This window comes from Molossus molossus, unplaced genomic scaffold (genome assembly GCF_014108415.1).
Source record: "Molossus molossus isolate mMolMol1 unplaced genomic scaffold, mMolMol1.p scaffold_m16_p_11, whole genome shotgun sequence".
Taxonomy (NCBI): domain Eukaryota; kingdom Metazoa; phylum Chordata; class Mammalia; order Chiroptera; family Molossidae; genus Molossus; species Molossus molossus.
In genome coordinates, this window is record NW_023425346.1 from 100571975 (window position 1) to 100593040 (window position 21066).

Below are 21066 nucleotides of genomic sequence, written 5' to 3' on the forward strand. Positions count from 1 at the left end.
GGTCTGCAGGCCGACGCTCCAGCTGCTGAGCTACACTGGCCAGGGCAATAATGACCATCTTTAAATGGTCAATAGGATGCGATGGAAGGCCTGGAAGTTGACTTAAATTCAAGAAAATTCAGTGAGGGACGTATAGATTACTTTTAATGGAACAACTGGCTAGCTATTTTGAAAAAAATCAACCTGGATCCTACTTCCTGGTAAAATTCTAGATGGAGCAAAGGTTTTAAGTATGAAAGTACTTGAGATGATTTAAAAGATCATCTCGGAGGAGGAAAGACCTTTTGAAGCAGGACATCCACCAATAACTTGGACTATGAAGTTATAATTTATACACAGCAAAGCACCAAGTCAAAAGATTTACAAGCTGCACACTGGGGGAGATGTTGAAACATAAGACATAAGGGCTATTTTCCCTAATATGCAAAGTTCTTACAATGAAAAATGAATGATCTGATAGGGAAAAAAAGGCAAGAATATAAACAGGCAGTTAGTTCAGAGAGAAATATAAATGGATCATAGCTAAACATGAAAAGATGTTTTATCACTGTTAAGTAGAACATACAGAACAAAACTGGGAGAAACGTTTTTGCATAGAGGGTTTACATATTTTATATTGCAAAGCATTTAAAATATACAAAATATATGCAAATCATTAGTGGGTAAGTTCTGAAGCAAATGACCAATGTATATCTGGAAACCACCTGCGAACTTAGGAAACAGAAGACTGCCAATAGCACTGAATTCCTCGCACGCACCTTTCCCTTTGTTGCTGGGTAACAAACCACCTCGGAACTTAATGCTAAACAGCGGTTTGTTATTTTTCCTGATCCTGCGGGATGAGTATGTTCTGGAGATGACTGATTCTGGTGCTCAGGTGCTAGCTGCTCCTTCCTGTTTCGCATTCAGTCGGGACATGGCTGGGCTGGAACATTCAAGACGGTTCCTCTCCTCTCTGCCTTGGTGTGGCCTCCAAGCAGTAACCTTGCCCGGACTTCCTAGCAGTGTGGCCACTGACCTCCAGGAGAGGGGGAGCCCTAACTGCCTGTAAGGACCAAAAACAAGCTTTTCTTTTTTTATGATTTTTTCCCACCATGTATGAGAAGCACTTGGTAATTAAGTGCCGAGCTGGCTGGTGTCTGCCATTTCAAACCACCTTTCTACCCAACTGAAAGGGGGCAGGAAAGAATATTAGAATTAGTAGAAAATATTAGAAGAGTAAGAAAACTAATCATAGTCAGGCACTCGCCATAGTTAGAAAACGTTAATCATCCTTTGCAATGTTAATCGTGATCGCTTTGTTCTGATGAAAGCAAAGCCCATTCTGACCTGGCTGGGAGGGGTGCGCCTCTGGAGCTGACCTCCGGAACGCTGTCCATTCTCCTAATCTGAGGACAGGGGGGACTACCCGACCTCATGGAGAGATTAACAACCTGATTGTTGAAACACTGGACCCGTGACTGTGACTCACTGGCAACCCGCTCCCGTAGCCCCCGCCCACATTCCTTCTCCCATGTGTGTCCCCCCTCCCCGGCATATTTGACAGGCTAGAGATGATATGATACAAAACCTTCCTGGCACATGTGCCCTTTACTCCCAAAAGCCCCCAATAAAAGAGCAACTCACTCTCTTTGCTCTGTCCTTGTATTGCCAGTCAGTGCATAGGCCCTCTCCCTGTCTGCCGGGAAAATGAATGCGTTTCCTCCCCTTTCTCTCAGCTGTGAATCCCTTCACAAGCCCAAGTCACCGGCCCAAACGGAACCCTAACTGCCAGTCCTCTTAAGGCCTGGAATAGAAGTTCCAGAATGTCACTCCATGGCATTCTTGGTCAAAACATCCCTGATCTAAGTGGAGGGGAAGTAGATCATCTCTAGATGTGGGGAGAAGCATGCATTGCTCAGGGGTGCAAGAAATGTTGTCCCCACGTTCAGAAACCACCCCCCCACATCACCCCAGCCTCTATCCTCCATCCCCACCACATCTATACCCTTGAGAGACATTAAAGACACATTTATTCTTAGATCCAAACACAATCATGAAAATATGTCGATTTCCCATATATTAGTCAATCTCCTCATGTTATCCAATCCAGGCTAATTAATAACTTTGGCCCTGAGTTTCTCTGGTTTGTTTTATAATTCTTCCACATATTTATGAATCCCTAAAGTAGTTTTGCTTGAGTTTGAACATTATGAAAACAGTAATAAAATACATGTATTATTCTCTAATACCCCCAAACTTCTATTTCTAAGATTCGTGTTTATGCCTATAATATATTTAAAAAATTTTTTTTCTTTATTGATTTTAAGAGAGAGAGGAAGGGAGAGGGAGAGAGAGGTAGAATTATCAATGAGAGAGAACATCGATTGGCCACCTCCTGCCTGCCCCACTGGGGATTTGGCCCACCACCGGGCATGTGCCCTGACCGGGAATCAAACCGGCAACCTCTTGGTGCATGGGTCGATGCTCAACCGCTGAGCCACACCAGCCGGCTATGCCTATAATAAATGAATTATTTAATTCATTTGTACTGCTATGCAGATCAGTCAATTATGTGAATATACAAATTAATTACCTAGCTTCCTGGCCATTAATATTTGGGTTCTTTTTTATTTTTAGCTATTACAACAATGCTTTACTGAGCATTTCTTTTACAAGGCTTCAGGTGCACCTGTGTGAGGGTTTCTCTCTTATATAGGCCTAGAAATGGAATCAGTGGATCTCATAGGATGCAAAGGTGCAACTTACAAAATTCTGCCAGACTGTTTTTTATTTAAGAGTTGGACTGCCTGGCCGGTGTGGCTCAGTACACCAAGAGGTTGCCAGTTCAATTTCCAGTCAGGGCACATGCCCACTGGGGGGATTTGGCCAATCAATGTTCTCGCTCATCGATGTTTCTGTCTATCTCTCCCCCTCCCTTTCTCTCTAAAATCAATAAAGAAAAAAAAGAGAGTTGGATCAATTTGCACTCCCACCTGTGATGCCTAGGTGTTCTTGCTCCACATCCTGCCAACACTTAATATTAGCAACTGTTCGGATTTTTGTTTTGCCATTGGATTGATAGCAACATGGTGTTTTCTTATGGCTTTAATTTGTATTTCTCCGAGGAAAGTGCGGGAAGTTTCATATGATTATTCGACCCTCAAATTTCCATGTTGATATATTTTATATAATCTTCATATATTTTGTCAGTGATGTGTGGCAAATATCTTACCCAAGTTTGTGGTTTGTCTTCTTCCTTTCTTTGTGGTCTTTTGGATGAGTGGACAATATTGATTTTACTGTAGTCAAATTTATCCATCTTTTCCTTATGGTTAGAGCTTTTTTTTATGTTTATGTAGTATTTATATATCTCTATATGCTTTTTTCCTGATATATATGTATATATATTTTATTATTAATTTGTTTTTGTTACAGATATTTCTCCTTTTTTCCCCATTGACACCCTCCTCCCCATCCCCCCACCCCATCCTCAGCTTTGTCCATGTCCATTGGTTATGTGTACATGCATATAAGTTTGTGGTTTATCTCTTCCCTCCCTCCCCCACCCCCTCTTCTGAGGACTGTCAGTCTGTACCCTACTTCCACGTCTCTGGGTCTACCCTGTTCCTCAGACTGTTATGTTCATTATATTCCACAAATAAGTGAGATCATGTGGTATTTGTCTTTCTCTGCTTGGCTTGCTTCACTTAGGATAATACTCTCCAGGTCCCTCCATGTTGTCTCAAAGGATAAGAGATCTTTCTTTCTTATAGCTGCATAGTACTCCATTGTGTATATGCACCACAGCTTTTTTATCCACTCATCTACTGATGGACACTTGGGCTGTTTCCAGATCTTAGCTATTGTAAATAGTGCTGCTATGAACATAGAGGTACATATATTCTTTCTGATTGGTGTTTCAGTCTTCTTAGAGTATATTCCTAGAAGTGGGATCATTGGGTCAAATGGTGATTCAATTTTTAATTTTTTGAGGTAACACCCTAGTGTTTTCTATAGTGGCTGCACCAGTCTGCATTCCCACCAGCAGTGTACCAGAGACCCCTTTTCTCCACACCCTTGCCAACACTTGTTGTTTGATGACTTGTTGATGGCAGTATTCTGACAGCTGTTGGTTAGAGCTTTTTGTATCTAGTTTCAGAAATCTTTCTTATTCCAAGATTAAAGAGATATTATTCTATCCTATATTACCTTCCAATCTTTTTAGAGTTTGTATGTAATATTTAAAAAAAAACACTGGATATTATTCTCTGGTATGATGTGAGGTAGGGATAACCATCTGTTCCATTTTTGGTTTATTTTCTTTTCCCAGTGAGCTGCAGTGTGTCTGTGTCCATATGTGTCGAATGGAATATGGTCAGGTTTCCATCGGTCAGTTCTATTTCTGGGCTTTCTATTCTGTCCTACTGGGTTCATCCTTTGAGCCATAACAACACTTAAAACAAGTCTTGGTATCTGGGAGTATAAGTCCACCACCCTGATTTTCTCCAGCAGTGCCATGCTTAATCTTGGCCCTTTGTTTTCACATGCATTTTAGAAATAATTTGTCAAAGCTCTGTTGAGGTTTTTATTGGCCTTGTATTAAATCTAGGTTACTTGAGGAGAATTGAAACTGTTATGGTATTCAGTGCCCTGATCCATGAACATATTTTATTTTGATTTTTAATATCGTCCAATACAGTTTTATACTTTTGTCAATAGAGAGGTTTTACAGATCTTTTAATACATTATGCCCAAGTCTCTTACACTTGTTGTTATTATAATTAACAGTTATAATTCTTTGTTGCTGGTGTGTATAAATGTAATTATTTTTTAATATTGATGAAGTAAACTTGCCAAGCTGTCTTTCTCATTCTAAGAGGTGACCTGAGGACTTTTTGGTGTTTTCTACATAAGCAATTGTATTGATTATGAATAGATTTTATTTCTTCCATTCAAATAACTAAAACTTTTCTTTCTTTATTTTTTTTTTTAATCCTATCTTACTGACTAGGAGCTCTGGTACTATGGTGATAGTCACAAATCTTGGCTTATTCTTGATTTTAAAGGGAATTCACATTAAGTATAGTTTTAGCTATAAATATTGGGAAAATACTTTTTCTGAGGGTAAAAAAATTATCTTCTATTTCTAGTTTTAATTTTTAATCAGGGATGTGTTTAATTCTTTTATCAAATGTTTGCTCATTATCAATATAATCACATATTCTTTCTGTTTAATTTGTCAATGTGGTGAATAACATTAATAACCCATTTGGTCGTGATGTATTATCTTGATTCTACACTATTGGGTTTTGTTTGCTGATGTTTTCTTTGGGAGTTCTAGGTATATGTTTATTAGTAAAGTTGGCCTGCAATTTTCCTTTCTCATACTCTCCTTTACAGACTTTTGTGTTACTTTTACTGGTCTTCTAGAACAAGTTGGGAGATTGGTTTGGTGGTTTGGTTTGGTTTAAATTTAATAATACCCAGTCTTCTCAAGTATATGCAAGCCTTCTTGTACCAATGGTAGTAAGTTGGTTAGACAAGAATCAGATTTTTAAAATGCATTGGGTTTGACCCAGCAATTTCATTGCTAGGAATTTGTCCTATGGATATACTCAAACAAGTATACAGAAATATATGTACAAGGATATTTATTGTTGTAATAGCAAGAAACTGAAAACAAAACTCCCTTAACTGGGGACTTATTTTGTTTTAAAGCTCATATTTTATTGCCATTACAAAAAATGAAGCAGCTCTAATTTGTGCTGATGTGTAAAGTTCTCCAAGACCTATAATTAGGGTAAGTTCTGGTCAGTACGCTCAGTTGGTTGAGTGTCATCTCATGCACCGAAAGGTTGCCAGTTCGACTCCTGGTCAGGGCACATACCCAGGTTTCGGGTCTGATCCTTGGTTGGGGTACATACAAGAGGCAACTGATTGGTGTTTTTCACATTGATGTTTCTCTCTCTCTCGCCCCTCCCTTCCTCTCTCTCTAAAATCAATTAAAAAACATATAATTAGGGCAAAGCAGTTGGCAAAGCAAGAATAAAATAAATATCCCATTTGTGAATTTTCTAAAAGGTAGCTCTATGGATGTGCACATACTACTTCTGGAAGGATGCTCCGAACCACGTAACACAGTGATCTCTGGAGGGCAAGGAGCTGGAGGACTACATGCTCTCATGTCATGATGATGCATTCTCTTTGTAACTTAAGTGTGTGCATGTCTCTCTCTCTCTCTCTCTCTCTCTCTCTCTCTATATATATATATATATATATATATATATCCTGCAGCCAGAATAGAGGAGGGCCTACTGGCTAGGGAAATGTTCTCACTGTCAACTAATGGCACAGTGTCACCCAGTTCCCCTCTGGCCCTTGTGGCCTGTCATCGATCCTAGACAGGAAGCCCTGTATTAAGCCCAGGTTTGGCCTGAAGAATAGAGCAGTTGCAAATGTTAAGTTGACATAAATAGGAAGCTCTGTAACCTCCTGTAAGTGTTGCTATGGAAACTAGAGCCTGGGCGGTCTCCATGGAAACTGTTCTCAACTCTCTGCCTGGAGGAGTTACCACCCACGGGTGTTGGAGTGTTACTTATCAGGGACCTCAGAGCTCTAATAAATGCTTAGGGAGGGAATGAGGGGTTGGTCCCTGCCCACCCAGGGATGCCTAACTGAGGACTGATGAGAAGGGAATGTGGGTAGCAGTGCGCTAGTGAGGGGATGAGCGGGAGGGGGAGGGAGGAGGATGATGACTTTGACTGACACCCTTGTCCAGCATTTACTGAGTGGGATGCACTCTTTTCAAGCATGTACCAGGGGCTTTCATTGACTTATTTTGTTCCCTTCTTATGTTATCTCTGGGGTAAGTACGAATTTCATAACAGACTCAGGCGTGCAAACGGTATCTTTATTTTTCTATAATAATCCATTTTGTACAACAACCTAGTTTTCAAATCCCCATTTAGCCTGGTGGCAGAAAATGTCATCTTGGTCGTTTTGGGGGTAAGTTGCAGTTTTAAGCTCACCCAATTAAGGGTTCAACCTTTCAGTAAATGTTAATCTTTGCCTCCCCGGGCCAGGCGGGGAGTTCAGGGAGTTAGTTGCGTGAGGAAGAAAGTTCTGATGCTCAGGGTTTCTGACAACTGAGAGCGTCCGACCTGCACCTTGGACAGGAAAGGGAGTTTGCCCAGCCTCATCTCAGGGAGAAGGGTCAGAACTTTAGATCCACCCTGGGGGTGGTGGGAAGAGGGGACTCTGGACTACCAGACCTGGGTTTGGGTCCCCTTCCCTCCACTTCCTGGCTGTGTGTGTGGTTTATCTAGTGCCAGGTAATAAACCCTGCCAAACCTGTGGCTCAAAATTGCATGTATCTGCTCAAGATTTTACAGTTTGGGCAGGTTTAGTGGTATCTCTTGCCTCTTTTCGTGACCTCTTGGGCTTCCTCACACCATGGAGGCCGGGTCCCAAAAGGGAGGAAGCCCAGACGGCCAAGCCTTCTTACGGCCCAGGCTTGGAGGTCTCAGAACATCGTTTCCTCTCCATTCTGTTGGACAAAGCAGTTCTGGGCCCAACCCAGATTCAGAACAGGACAGATGTAGGTGCCCCCTCTGGAGGGGAGAAGTGGATGTGTACAGGGCGGGTGAAATTGTTTGGGGCCATTGGATACAAGCTACCCCAGTGAATTCGAGCAAGTTATTTAATCTCTCCAAGTCTCAGTTTCCCCTTCTGTAAACTGGGGATAATACCTATCTCACTCGGCTGTGATAGGGTTAAATAAGCTCTTAGTTGCAGTCACAACAGTTGGAAGAATGTATAAAGACAGCCCACCGCTCGGTGTTAGTCAATTCTGAGGGCGCACAAGCCCCAGACAGTGGCGGGAGACTTTCCCCACCGCCGGTCCTCGGCGGCATCTGCTCCAACCCCCCTCCCCTCCCTGGTCTTGCCCCTGCCTCTGCTGCCCTCACCTCCCCTCGTCCTGGAGATTCGGCAAAGTGTCCAGCCTGGGCTCTGCTCCCGGAGGGTTCTCCCAGGCACCACGAGCGGGGTTCGGGCCGTCAGTGTTGGAGCACAGCCCCCACCCCCACCCCACCCCCCGAGGGACAGCGAACACTGCGCAGCCTTCCCCCCACGAGGCCCCACTGCGGCCCATGAACTGGCAGCGATGTATCGTTGGAAACTTCGCTGCGCTGCGTAGGGCAAGGGGGACATGGGAGCAGAGAAAGAAGTAGTGAGTCCAGGCTCGGGGAGACCAGGCTTTCCCGCCCATTCTGCAGGGGCCTGGCCACGGGGTTTGTGTGGGAAGCAGGGGTGCAGCTGGCCGGTTCTGGGCTCCTCTCTGCAGTCCGTGGCTCAATGCGGCTGCAGCACTCGGGTGGAGCACCATGTAATTTGGGAAATGGGGCAGCTCTCAACCAGTCTGGGGAGCAAAAGTCCTTTCTTTTCATTTCAAAAGAGGTGGAAAAACTCAATTCTCTAATGTTCAGAAATGCCCACTTCATGGGGGGCAGGCCTGGGCTGTGGCAAGTGGGGGCTTTCCAACGAGGGGGTGGAGGGGCTAGTGGCAGCCTGTCTCCGGAGCGCCCTCTTCTCCCAGACCTGAGAGACACCCTAGCCCCTGACCGCCCCAGGCGCACCCACGCCCAGGCCTGCAGTGCAGATGGAGCCCACGGCCCACCCGGGTGGGTCCTCCCCTAGGGGCATGGCTCACAGCAGAGCTGCCCACACCACCTGCCCAGCTGGCTGCAGAGACCCCCCAGCCAGGCCTCAGTTCCCATTCCCGCCCACCGTTACCCAGGAGACGGCTGTCACCAAGCCTTCCTGGGCCAGGCTTTGCTGAGAAGAGATTGTGTCTCCAAGACCTGAAAAGCCTCCCGCTGGGTCTAATCCAACTCTGTCTTTGTGCTCTGTTGCTGCTGGTAATAAAACTCGAGTTTGCCAGAACTGGGACAAACACTATGTGGAAAAAACAGTATTTTGATGACAGGCACCAAGTCCCAGGGCTTCAGTCGCCCCACTGGGTTGGCCCCCAGCCAGGGATTTAGATGCCCTGGCTGGGAAGAGCTGTCTTCCACCGCTTTGGTTGGGCAGCTCCGGGCGCCAGCGGGCGCGCACCGCAGGCGAAAACGCTCCACACCTTGTGTCCTGGGGAGGCCAGGAGGAAACCCCACCACCTTCTCCACCCCGTCTCTGCACAGAGGGGTGTCGCCACAGTTTCCAGCTGTTCAGAGAAATTCCTTTGCACATCATTTGGCTCACTGCAGCTGCAGAATGAGATGGAACCGAAAAGGAAGCGAGGAGGTGATGTCAGTTGTTCATTCGACAAGTGGTGATAAGCCTGACTATGGGCTGGGCCCTGTCCAGGGAATGATGAACCCGCTTGGGTGGGAGAACCCACCTGGGTGGGCCTGGGGCTCCATCTGCATTACAGGCCTGGGACGTGGGTGCACTGGGGCGGTCAGGGGCTAGGGTGTCTCTGTGAGGTCTGAAAGAAGAGGGCGCTCCTGAAACAGAGATAGGACACTGGCCCTGTCCTCTAGGAGCCCATGGACCCGCTATGTAGACCAATACACAACACTCGGCTTTGCGGAGCGTGGCTGAGAGGTGGCAGGCACTGGGCATGGAATGGTGAACGAGAAACCGACCCTCTCCCAGAGCCCAGGGCCTAGTGGGGCAGAACAACCAGGAAGTTACCAACACTATGCTAAGTGTTGTGATGGGGCGTCCAGGGCACCATGGAGGAAGGGGTGTCCAGACCCGACAAGCAAAGCAGGGGACCTGTGTGTTGAATTCAAATTACATACCTTCCTATGTCGCCCAGACGGTGTGGCTCAGTGGATTGAGTGTGATCCCATGGACTGAAAGGTCCCAGTTCGATTCCCGATCAGGACACATGTCTGGGTTGTGGGCTCGATCCCCAGTAGGGGGCGTGCAGGAGGCAGCCAATTGATGTCTCTCTCTCACATCGATGTTTCTATCTCTCTCTCCTTTCCTCTCTCTCTAAAAATAAAAATCAATAAAAACATTAAATGCCTTCCTGAGCCACCAAGGTCAAAAGTTTCATAGTTCCGTGATGCCCGATGTCAGTTTTCACTTTCCTTTTTGTAAGTTCCTATCAGGTAAGTTCCTATCAGACTACAGAAGCCCTGATCATTCCCACACAGGTGGATGGTGACCTGGCCCCACAAACAGCAACCAAGGGCCACCTTTCCCTCCTTCGCCCCCAGCTCCTTGGACTCCATGACCTGCAGGCCCCTGCAGAGAGCGGAGCGCTGGGGTTTGACTGAGGCCAAGTAAACACTTGACAGTAAATCCTTCCTCCTCCCTTGGGCTGTGAGCCAGGGTTGGGTGACCTGGCTCTTTCAGGATGTCCTGCCAGCCATCTGCTTGCCACCCTGCCAGGTCCTTTAGCAAATTTCAAACTTAGCCAGTCAACTCCGGATTCCTCCAGCGCCCCACACATCAGGTTCAGAACTTCTCTGCTACGCGCAAGACAGCAAGGGTCCTGGAGTTGACACTTCTTTCCGTTTAATCAAACACTTGCTGAGTCACCTTTGTGAGACCTCTCTGGATGCCACGGAGAGGAGCTCATTCTGCCCCTTCTTTCCTGTCTCACTGGAGACAGCTGACCTCCCTGGGCCGGAGTTTGCTCCAGCCGTGGTCATCTCTCCATGCACACGGGGGCCAGCTTCAGTAAGAGGCAGGAGACCAGACGACTATGGTCACCCTAGTTTGGTCCCACCCCTCAGTCTCTAGTTGCCTCTATCCCAGACATCTCTGTGTGCCGCTTACCTTGGGGCCATTGGCCGCCAGCCCCAGCCACTGCTGAGACCACCACTTCTGTGTGGACTCTGGGTAGCTCCGCCCGCGCACAACCCAGCAGCCTCTGGCCTCGGGCTGTATACTTCTTGTCTTCGGGGCGTCCCTGGACATGACAGTGTGAGACACTGAATCCGCCCACCAGCAACCAGGAAGTCCCAGCTATTAGCACCCGGCGAGTGAACCATGGGAGATGTTTGCTTGTGGACAGTCTTTTACCTTCCTCAGAATGGCTGAGCTGAGAAACGGTCACTTACACAGCTTCTCAGAGGACGGTGCTGAGACTGGGCCACCGGTTTCATGTGTTCCCAAGGCGGACAGCTGGCTCCCCTCCTCCGCGGCCACACCCCTCTTACCCTCCCTCCCGCGTCCCTCCTGCTCCGGGGCTCACCCTCGCTAATCAGGAGCCAGCACCTGAGCCTTTGCTTCCTGTTCTGCTCCCCGAGGAACCCAAAAAGAGCTCGACACCCAAACTCGATTTCCCTTCCACCCCACCCCCTCGGTGGGTGTTGGCACCCCACCCCACGGCCCCCTCCGAGGTGGGCACACGACCCAGGCTGGCTGGTCAGCGTCCCATTCCCCTGGCCACAAAACCTAGCTCAGAAACAGCCGTGTGGCCGTCTGTGTTTTCCTTGGAAATCGACAACCGAACACTGGGCCTCATACACCAGCAGAGCCCCTGCCCTCCCCCTTTACAGCAATGGTTTCCTCCTCTCGGTCCAGACCCAGCCAGCCTCCAGTGCTCCGGGAAGCCTTGCTTTATGCGCTGTCCCTGCCCAACAAGATCTCAGCTGCTTTGCTCGGTGGCATCCAGAATTCCCATGGCAACCGCCTCTCCAGACGCCCTGCTGTCACTGGGCACTGCCTTGCTCTTTTATGTGGTTGTGTGAAGCTGTGGCTGCTTATGTGTGTGCCCATATCTGCTGGGCATACAGTTCTACCCGGCAACCCATGGGAGAGCAATAGGCCTGAACAGGTAGGCTGGCGCTTCTACATAGAAAGGCCAGGCTGTTCAATACAGCATGATCAAATTGTCTGGGTCCACCCAAGATTTTCTCAGCTTCTGCGCCGATTGTCCCATGTCCTGGGAAACCTGCAGTCCTGGGCAAGCTGGCACTTGGTCACCCTGTCCAACGGGCAGGAGTGTGAAGAGGGTGCTGTCTAGGTGAAGCCTCACGCTAAATTAAGGGGCACAGACTACACGAATTCAGCCCGTATGCTATTTGCTTGTTCATTTAATACAATTTATTGATCCCTTACTATGTGTCAGGGGCTCTGCTAAGTTTTGGGGATCCACAGATGAATAAGGCTGAGTCCCTGCCCTCAAGCGTTTACCGCTCAGAGCAGAGGCCAGGAAACGTATTCTGCGGAAAGCTAGATCGGAAACTTCGTGGCTTTGTGGGCCCTACAGTTTCCATCATGACTGCCAGCCCTTCCAAGCTCTGAGCCCCAGTCCAGGCGCCATGAGGCCCAGGCCACAGTGTGGGCCTGTTGTGGGCCTGTCCATGGACCTGGGCAGCCTTGCAGTGGAGCTGAGAGTCCCGTCGTCTTTCTTTCCAGGGTTGCCAAGGAGAGAGAACTGGTGGCATCTGGTCCCAGGCTCCCTAGCCCTGGGCCCTGGGATCACTCGGCCATGGCAGGGAACTGGGCATTAGCCCAGACGTTGCTTCCGTTGCCTCCGACAAAATGCCACCCCAACCTGCTTCCATGTCCATCCTGTCCTTGCTCCACCAGAGCTGGGTTTCTGCAGGAACCACAGCAAACACCACATATGGTCAAACCCAAGGCGACCCTGAGCATGGGGTTTCTCCCACTCGGCTATGAAGAAGCTATGCACACAACAGAAATCAGAGAAGAGTCTAACTCGAATATGCAGACTGTGAGGGGTGCCGTGTTCGTTTTAAAAGACCTACTACAATTCCACAGGCAGTAGCAAATATGTTAATTTGGAAACGTTGCTCTTTTCCACTTTACCTTTTGTGGAATAGTTTCATCTCAACTTTTCGCCATGTCTCGGGTGACTGTGTTTCATCGTCCCTTGGACCACAGTTTGTGTCACCAGAGGCCTCCAGAGCACATGACCTCCCCTTGAGTCTGTTGCTCAGATTCAGCGCTTTGTGGAAATTTTATCCCAAGCCATAAGCACCCTTTCCTGGAATGGTGGGGGTTAGAGTTACAAATTCGAACCTTAAGAGAAATGTGGCCTTATTCATAACTGGTGACATGGGACATATCAGTCACCCCAGCATTATCATCCCTCCCCCTCTAGGTGGCTGAGGGTCCCTGCGCCTGGTGGGGATGAGGGGCTTGGGGCAGGACTCTGGTCTCTGTTATATCCAGCAGGTGCTATGAGGCCAGAGTGCAGGGGGTCAGGCTTCCAAATGCTCCCTGGTTTGAATCCAGGGCTGGGGCAATGGTGATGAATGCAGCTGTCAATCACCTGGTATCTACAGGCTCCACTCCGGCCCAGCCTGTGCCAGGCACTGGAGGGCAGAGAGGGGATATGAGCCCTCAGTGTGAGAGACAATTAAGGACTATTTCTGTTTAGAAACCTGTTCCCTGTGTAATGGAGGCCAAATGAGGCGGAACAGACAGGGGACTAAGTCTGCTCTTGACCAGGTGCTGACTGGGCAGAGGCAGCAGGCAGGCTTGTGCCAATCTCTGTTGAGAGCAGAAGGTCACCCAGCTTGTGCCAACCTCTACTGAGAGCAGAAGGTCACCCTGTGACGGCGCAGGGTCTTTGCAGAGCCCCAGGGAATCTTGAAGTGGGGAGGGAGGGCTGGGCACAGGGACTTAGAGGGGTGTCGTGGTCAGACACTCAGGGGAATCAGAACACTGGTGCCACTCGTACCTGCGTTCACGTCTGGCTCCATATCTGTACAGTTCCCTTGGAAGTGACAGCTGCATTCATCACCATTGCCCCAGCCCTGGATTCAAACCAGGGAGCATTTGGAAGCCTGACCCCCTGCACTCTGGCCTCATAGCACCTGCTGGATATAACAGAGACCAGAGTCCTGCCCCAAGCCCCTCATCCCCACCAGGCGCAGGGACCCTCAGCCACCTAGAGGGGGAGGGATGATAATGCTGGGGTGACTGGTATGTCCCATGTCACCAGTTATGAATAAGGTGCTGTACATGCCTATTTCCAGCCCCAAGTCCTCAGCCTCATCGGTCATTCTGTCCTCAGTCTCCAAATGGAAGGGCATGTGATTCCATCTCGCATTCCGTGGGAGCCCTGGCACCGCGCACAATCGTCCCAGGAGTTTCAGGAAAAACTGCTGAAACCTCCGTCTTAGTCATGGGCCCTACACATCTGTGTGTCTGACCCACATGGAAACCTCCCCGATTCTGTTCTCCCATAGAGGACACGGACCCAGGCTGCTCAGTGCGGCGGGCTCTGTGGCGATGGGTCAGAACACACAGCATCTTGAAACGCAACCAGAGCCCCTTTCTGTGCCAAGGGACTGCTCACTCACCTTGTGCCACCTCGCCCACCCGCCTCCTGCCCCATCTAAAGATGCCATGTGCAGGTGGCTTGTTGCCCTTTTCGATGCATGGGCACACTTCTAAAAGTGTCTTCCCTTGCTCTCTTGATTCTGTCTTTGACTTACAGCTTCCTCTCAGTTTCATTATCAATATCCAAGGCAGGGCCAGGTGGCAAGCAGTTGTAGCCGGAGTAACGACTCTTACATCACATCAGGTTAGGTAAGCTCATTCGCGGAGGGTGGGAATTGTTACATGAGCACGTGGAAGGAACAGTGATGATAATAAAACACCCTATTTCCTATGATGATGATGATATAACTGATATGAACTGCTTCACCAACTTGGGTTACAAATATGTTCCTATTTCTTTTGTTGCCCGATTCACTGGGGCAGGAGGCTTGCCCCAAATTGTTCAAAAGCCCCAGGGTCCTGCTTAGTCAAAGTGGAGGTCCGCTTTGCTTCCTCACCCCAGGAGAAGAACCAGGGTCCCCGCAACCCACTGCTACTGTTGCTCCTTGCAGTCACAAGGTGTCGCTGTTGAAGCTTGCGCTCTCGCGATGCTGCTGCCTCGGAGGCTGGGATGCTGTTGGTGGTCTAGGTTCAGGTTTAATGACTCTTTTTAGTCCACTGTCCCACACTTGGCCATTATTTCCCAAAGCACGACTCCTGGAGCAGGGTGGGAAGGGGCATCGAGCGTCAGCCAGCCTCAGCCCTCCCCCATTGAAATGAGGACAGTCCATCAGCCAAGCCCCCTTCGCTCGCAGTGACTTACTATGAAAGCTTTTCTGCTCTTCCCTGCTTATGCTCCTTGGATCTCCCCAGCTCACCTGGACAGGTAAGCCTGACTTTACATCTCAGAGATCGGGCTTGGGGTACGGGTGTCTTTGCTCTTAGGGCTTCATCCAGCAGGGCAGGCCAGCGTCTTAGAAACCTCATAGCCAACACACCCCAAGAGGAAGAGGATGGCACCCCGGTGGCCCACATTTGCATAAACAAGAAGACACCCATGTTCGTATGTCTCGGCCTAAATCAGGAGTTCTTCACCTGGGGATCAGGAGTGGAATTCAGGGGGAGTCATGAACTGGTTAGGGAAAAAATATTAGACATTTATTTTCACGAATCGCTAATGGAAATGAGCATTTCCTTCCCTGTAGGCATAGGCATCAACCGCAGTGGCGAAGATGGTTCCTGGGCCTTTGTCACCAATGGAAATTACAGCTGTTTTCATATCATACCACAGATGCAGCAGATATTTCAAAATATTGTTTCAGCTCAGCTCATCACTAATTCAAAATTATGTTAGTTATTAAACTTGTCACTAGCCCGGCCAGTGTGGCTCAGTGGTTGTGCATTAAGCCATGCACCAAGAGGTCACTGGTTTGATTCCTGGTCAGGACACATGCCCAGGTTGTGGGCCTGATCCCCAGTAGGGGGCATGCAGGAGACAGCCAATCGATGCTCTCTCTCTCTCATTGATATTTCTCTCTCTCTCTCTCTCTCTCTCTCAAATCAATAAAGAAAAAAAAATTTTAAATAAATAAAATAAACTTGTCATTAGACCTTATCCAAGGCCTAAATCACAATGTTTAAACTTCAGTGGTTGTATTTCAATATATTAGGTTTCCTTTGTAACCTTACACATGTTACTTTAAGCATGTTCTCCTGGGAAAATCCACAGGCCTCTCCAGATGGCAGGAGGAACTCCTGCTGGCTACACAGAGAGCAACTGGCTGATTCTTTTGTTTAAAAAATTTTTTTCTAAGAAACCTGCCACAATTCCAAGAACTAGTATTGTTAGCAGAGGTAGCTGGATATTAATGAAGGAAGGAAACAAAGGGAATCGACATTAGGCATAATCGACCAGGAACAGGAGCCTGCTGGCTTCACCAGGAAATTGCAGTTTCACACACTCCGCAGGGAACCAGTGGTCTGAACCAGTGAGCGGATCCCGGGAAAGGATAAAACAAAGAGGGAGGGGCTTCTATGAGGCCTGCCCAATAGGAGCCAAATGGTGACCAGAGAGGCCTGTCAGTCTAACCTGGGAAAGGGACCAATTGGTTCGAAAGTGGACCCATCATGCCCTGATCCGTGTGCTCAGTGGTTAGAGCATCAGCCTGTGGACCTAAGGGTTAGGAGTTTGATTCCTGGTCAACGGCAAGTGCCTGGGTTTTGGGTTCAATTCCTGAGACTGGATGGGGCATGTGCAGGAGGCAACGGATCGATGTGTCCCTCTCACATCCATGTTTCTCTTCCTGTCTCTCTCCCTTCCTCCCTCCCACTCTCTCTAAAAATCAATGGAAAAATATCCTTAACTGAAAAAGAAAGAAAAAAAGTGGACCCATTAGAAGCCTGCAGAAGCTTGCGAAGTGAATTGGTTATTTTGAAAAAGCTCCTGCCCCTGCCCAAGCGCGAGAGCATACAATCCCGGGAACAGAGCCCTCCCTCTCTCCTGCCCAGGAACACTGGCGCCCATTTGTTCGCGAGTTCTCGCTCCGTGGTAACCACGTGGCCGGGGCAGCCGCCTGGCCGCAGCCGTGGCCTCCAGCGCCCCGCAGGCGGGACACCAGCCGCACAGCCGGGATTCCAGCTGGGGCCGCGCTAAGCTGCCGGCCGGGCTGCGACCACCCAGCAGCCACCCAGCCCCTCGGGCTCCAACGACCTCAGCTGTAGTGTGGCGCAGGATCTCCGGCCTTGGCCCTGTTTCTGGCGCTGATTTTCTGTGGCGGGACGGACAGAGCTGGCCCATTGTGAGCCCAGGGGCAGCCTGCTACCTTCACCCAAATGAATCTTACCACCAGACCTCCTCCCTGCGGGTCCCTGCAAACGCTTTTTCCAGGAACACCACAAGGACTTCTTCTCAACCCTCAACAACAGTGTTCTAGCCCTTGCCATGTGCCAGACCAACCCGCTGCTCATCCCAGATGGAGCCTCGCTCCACCGAGCGCTGAGGATTGGTACCCTGAGTGGGGCACCTTGGCCACAGCGCACTGTGGTCAGGGTTGGAGCCAGGACCAGGGTTGGTCAGGCCTTGACCTTTGGACCCGCGTTCGAGGCTTCGCCATCCTCAGGCAGGCTGCCGCCAAGACCCTGGGAAGCCTGGCTTGCATGTAGCTCACCCTGGGGTTCAGTTCAGGCCAGGGAGAGATATGGTCTCAGAGAGCCCAACATTCAGCCTGCTGTGGGTGGGGTGGCCTGCTCTGGTCACAGGCACCAAGCCACCTTCAGTTCAAGGTCACCCTGGCTCCCTGCCCCTTGCAGGCTTGGATAAGGCTGACGGGAATCCCAGTGTCACAGTCTTGAGGGAGAACAGAGCCCTCCCCATGACCACCACACTTCCAGGGCTGACATCTTTCTGCATCTCTCTGTCCAGGTGCGACCTCAGGCCCTTGGCCTCCCCTCCCCGGTTCAGTGTTTGCTCACACCAGGCGCAGCTGATTTTCCATTGTTTACTAGAGATTTTCCAGGTCACACATGCCCTCTGCCACCTTTCTGGCTCTTTCCAGCTCCCTGAACTTCTCTGGTCCTCCTTTCTCCCTCCTCCCTTTCGTAGGCAATAGATTTTGGCCCCTTTCTCTCTGGTAACAGTTTCACCTCCAAGGACTTTCCGAAATACTTCCCTTTCTGAAGGGGAATTTCGGTAAATAACATTTCTTAATCTCACTAAGATCTCATTACTAAACTGGGTCCTGCCTTAGTTCCAGCCGCTGTCCCAGAGTATCACAGACTAGGTGGCTGAAGCAAAAACAAACATTTCTCACGGTTCTGGAGGCGGAAGCCCGAGCTCAGGTGCCAGTGTGGTCGGGTTCTGGCGAGGGCCTCTTCCTGCCCTAGACTGCGGATTCTCACTGTCCCCATGTGGGGGGGAGGGGGGGCGCGAGGGGGCTCTGTTATAAGGGCACTAATCCCATTCATGGGGGCTCCACCCTCATGACCTACTCACCCCCAAAGGCCCCACCTCCTCGTACCACCACACTGAGGGGCAGGATTTCCACATATGAGTTTTGAGGGACACATTCAGCCTGTGACAGGCCTCTCAGGCGAGGGGGAGCCATGGGGACGGCGCTGTGCACACTTGGGCCTGGATGGGACATCTCATTCACATCACTGGTACCACAGCTTTCTCAGCTGGCCCTTGGAGCGCCCAGAGAGCACCCACTGGGCACTGAGAACACCCCCCCATCAACCTACCCATTCAGGGTGGGGCTCTGCCCTGAACACATTCCGTGCCCTTGGGGAGTCTCAAGTGTACTGCAAAGCAAAGACTCTGGGTCTGACGTCTGCAAAAGCCCCACTCCGGGCACCCAGGCCTCCTGCTGCCCCTGTGCCCAGGACCCTCTCTGTTCAGCTGCCCTTTCTGCATTCCTTCCTGGACAAGGGGTATTGCTCCACCCTCTGTGGCTCCCTAGCCATCCAGACTTCGCCACCCTGCTTCCTAGGGCGGCTACATGTGTACCCCACCCAGTCGTCCAGGGGCTGATCCAGCCAAGTGGTCTGCTCACCGCTGGTGAACCCTCAGCCCAGGACCCCTCCAGTGAGGACTTACTGCCCAGCTGCTCTCCGGCCTCAGCACAGGGAGCTGCCTATCCAAGGTAAGGTTCCTTCCCAGGCTCACATCCAGGGCTGGGCCACTTGGGCCTACTGGCTGGGGTCTCATTCCCACTCAGGCCAACTCAGCTGCGAGGTCTCCCAGGTTGGCGGAGGCGGCATGGGGCCTGCATCCTGGTTCAGCCCCTCTGCCTGCCCTTACTGCTTCAGTCCCCACCACGGTGTTGGTCCCAGGGGCTCCTTAGTAGACCTCCCGATGCTGAGCTCCATCCCCGATCAGCTTTTCAGGAAACCCAACCTGCAGGGTAATCTATGGCTCCAGCCAGGGTGGAAGCTAGGTCTTCTCGAGAGGAGAGAATGGTGTTGGGAGGAGGTATGGGTGGCAGGAGGGCCCGTGGGCACCCCACAGTCCTGGCCGCTCACACAGAGGTCTCAAGATGCCCTGTGTGCTCACAGGTTAGTGGAGCTGGTGGCGGGGGTGAGGTGGGGCTTCTGTGGAGGGGCTGGGGGACCCACCCACCACAGTTACTTCTCCTTGATCCTTTTACACATCACAACACATGCCAGCAGCTGGTGTGGGTTCGGGAATCAGCCTGTTCTCTGCTCCCCAGGTGTTCAGCGGTCTCTCAGAGGAGCTGTGAGCCCCCTGTTCCGTCCTTCCTGTCCTGCACAGGAGTGAACACACAGGGGTTGCTCAGGAAATACAATGTCAGTCGAATTGAACAGAAGCAGAAAGCGGTTCCATGCACGGACAGCAGGGGGCACTGCCCATCAGGACGGCCAGACACCGCGACTGCAGGCAAGAGAGCCTGGAAGGGAAGCTGCCAGAGGTCAGAAGAAGAAATCTCTGCAGGATTGTTGAGGGGAGCATAGAGGAGTGTGGCCGGATTTGGGGAGATTAGAGTGCCCGCTCCACAAGCCTGGTTCCAAGAAGAGCCCCCAAAGTGGCAAGATTCCTGAAGAGAGACTCAGGCTTGAAGAAGAAAGACCACTTAACATTGAGGTGTCAAGGGCGGTAGGCATGACCCTCATGACCAAGGGTGACCCCACACCTCATCGAAGGGCGTGCTAAATGGACCCAGTGGCTGTGACCAGTTTAAATTGAGAGGCAGAGGCCTCTGCAAATAGTGTGGTAAATAGTGTGACCATCGGCCAGTTTGCTCAGCGGTTAGAGCGTCGACCTGCGGTCCTGAGAGGCCCGGGTTCGGTTCCCGCTAAGGGCGCGTACCTCGGTTGCAGTTTGTCCCCCGCCCTGGTTGGTTGTGCGGGGCCCTGGTTGGTCGTGCGGGTGGCAGCCACTCGATGTGTCCCTTTCACATCGGTGTTTCTCTCTCTCTCTCTCTCTGTTCCTGTTTCTCCCTCCCACTCTACCTGAACAAAAAAGGAAAAATATCCTCAGGTGAGGATAAAAAAAAAAATAGTGTGACCATCAAGGAACACTGTCCGTAGGACTTGTGCAGGGTCCTGGGAGGAGAAGGAGGCCCCCTGGACAATCCTACAGTAAAGCCAAAAGCCTATGAGCTCAGAACAGGTTACATTCGATATGAAGAAACGAAAGAAGTACAATACTTTTCCAAGGCCAGGTCACAGAGTACAGCAATGGGCTGAACTGTGGCCTCCAAAATTCACGGGCGAGCCCTAACCCCCAGTGCGACTGCATTTGGAAATAGGGCCCCAGGGAACACACTTTGCAGAGGATCTTACAAAGCCGCCTACAGCGCCTTGTGCATGACTGTGGGCGCCCTGGGGAGCCGGGGCAGGTCTCGCAGCCTCCCTCACCGACAGCATCTGGGTTACAGGTGCTGGAGCGACAGCTCCCAGAGCAAAGGCTGCCTGAGACCTCAGGGTGAACTCAGGGCCCCTCCACCCAGCAGAACCCAGAACGTCAGGTCTGCAGCAACAGTGCTTCGGGTCTTGGCTCTGAGACTTCAAAGAGGGAGGGCCAAGTTGAGGTCAGGCTCATGGTTCAAGCGCCATGGGCCCCCTGCAGTGGCTTTGTGAGGGGGATGCATCTCACAGGCTCTTGGTGGGGGAGTGCTCGGGCCTGAACTGGGGAGGAGGGACGTCTCTGGCTTTTCCACTTCATGCTCCTCCAGTCCACCTTCACCTGCCCCCCCCCCCAAGCCCATTCACAGCTCTGTGTCTGGCTCACCAGAGGAGCAGCTCTGGGTGGCAAGAGGCAAGAGGTGGAAAGATGGCAGTTTCAGGGGGTGTCACCCCTAAAAAGCTTCACTT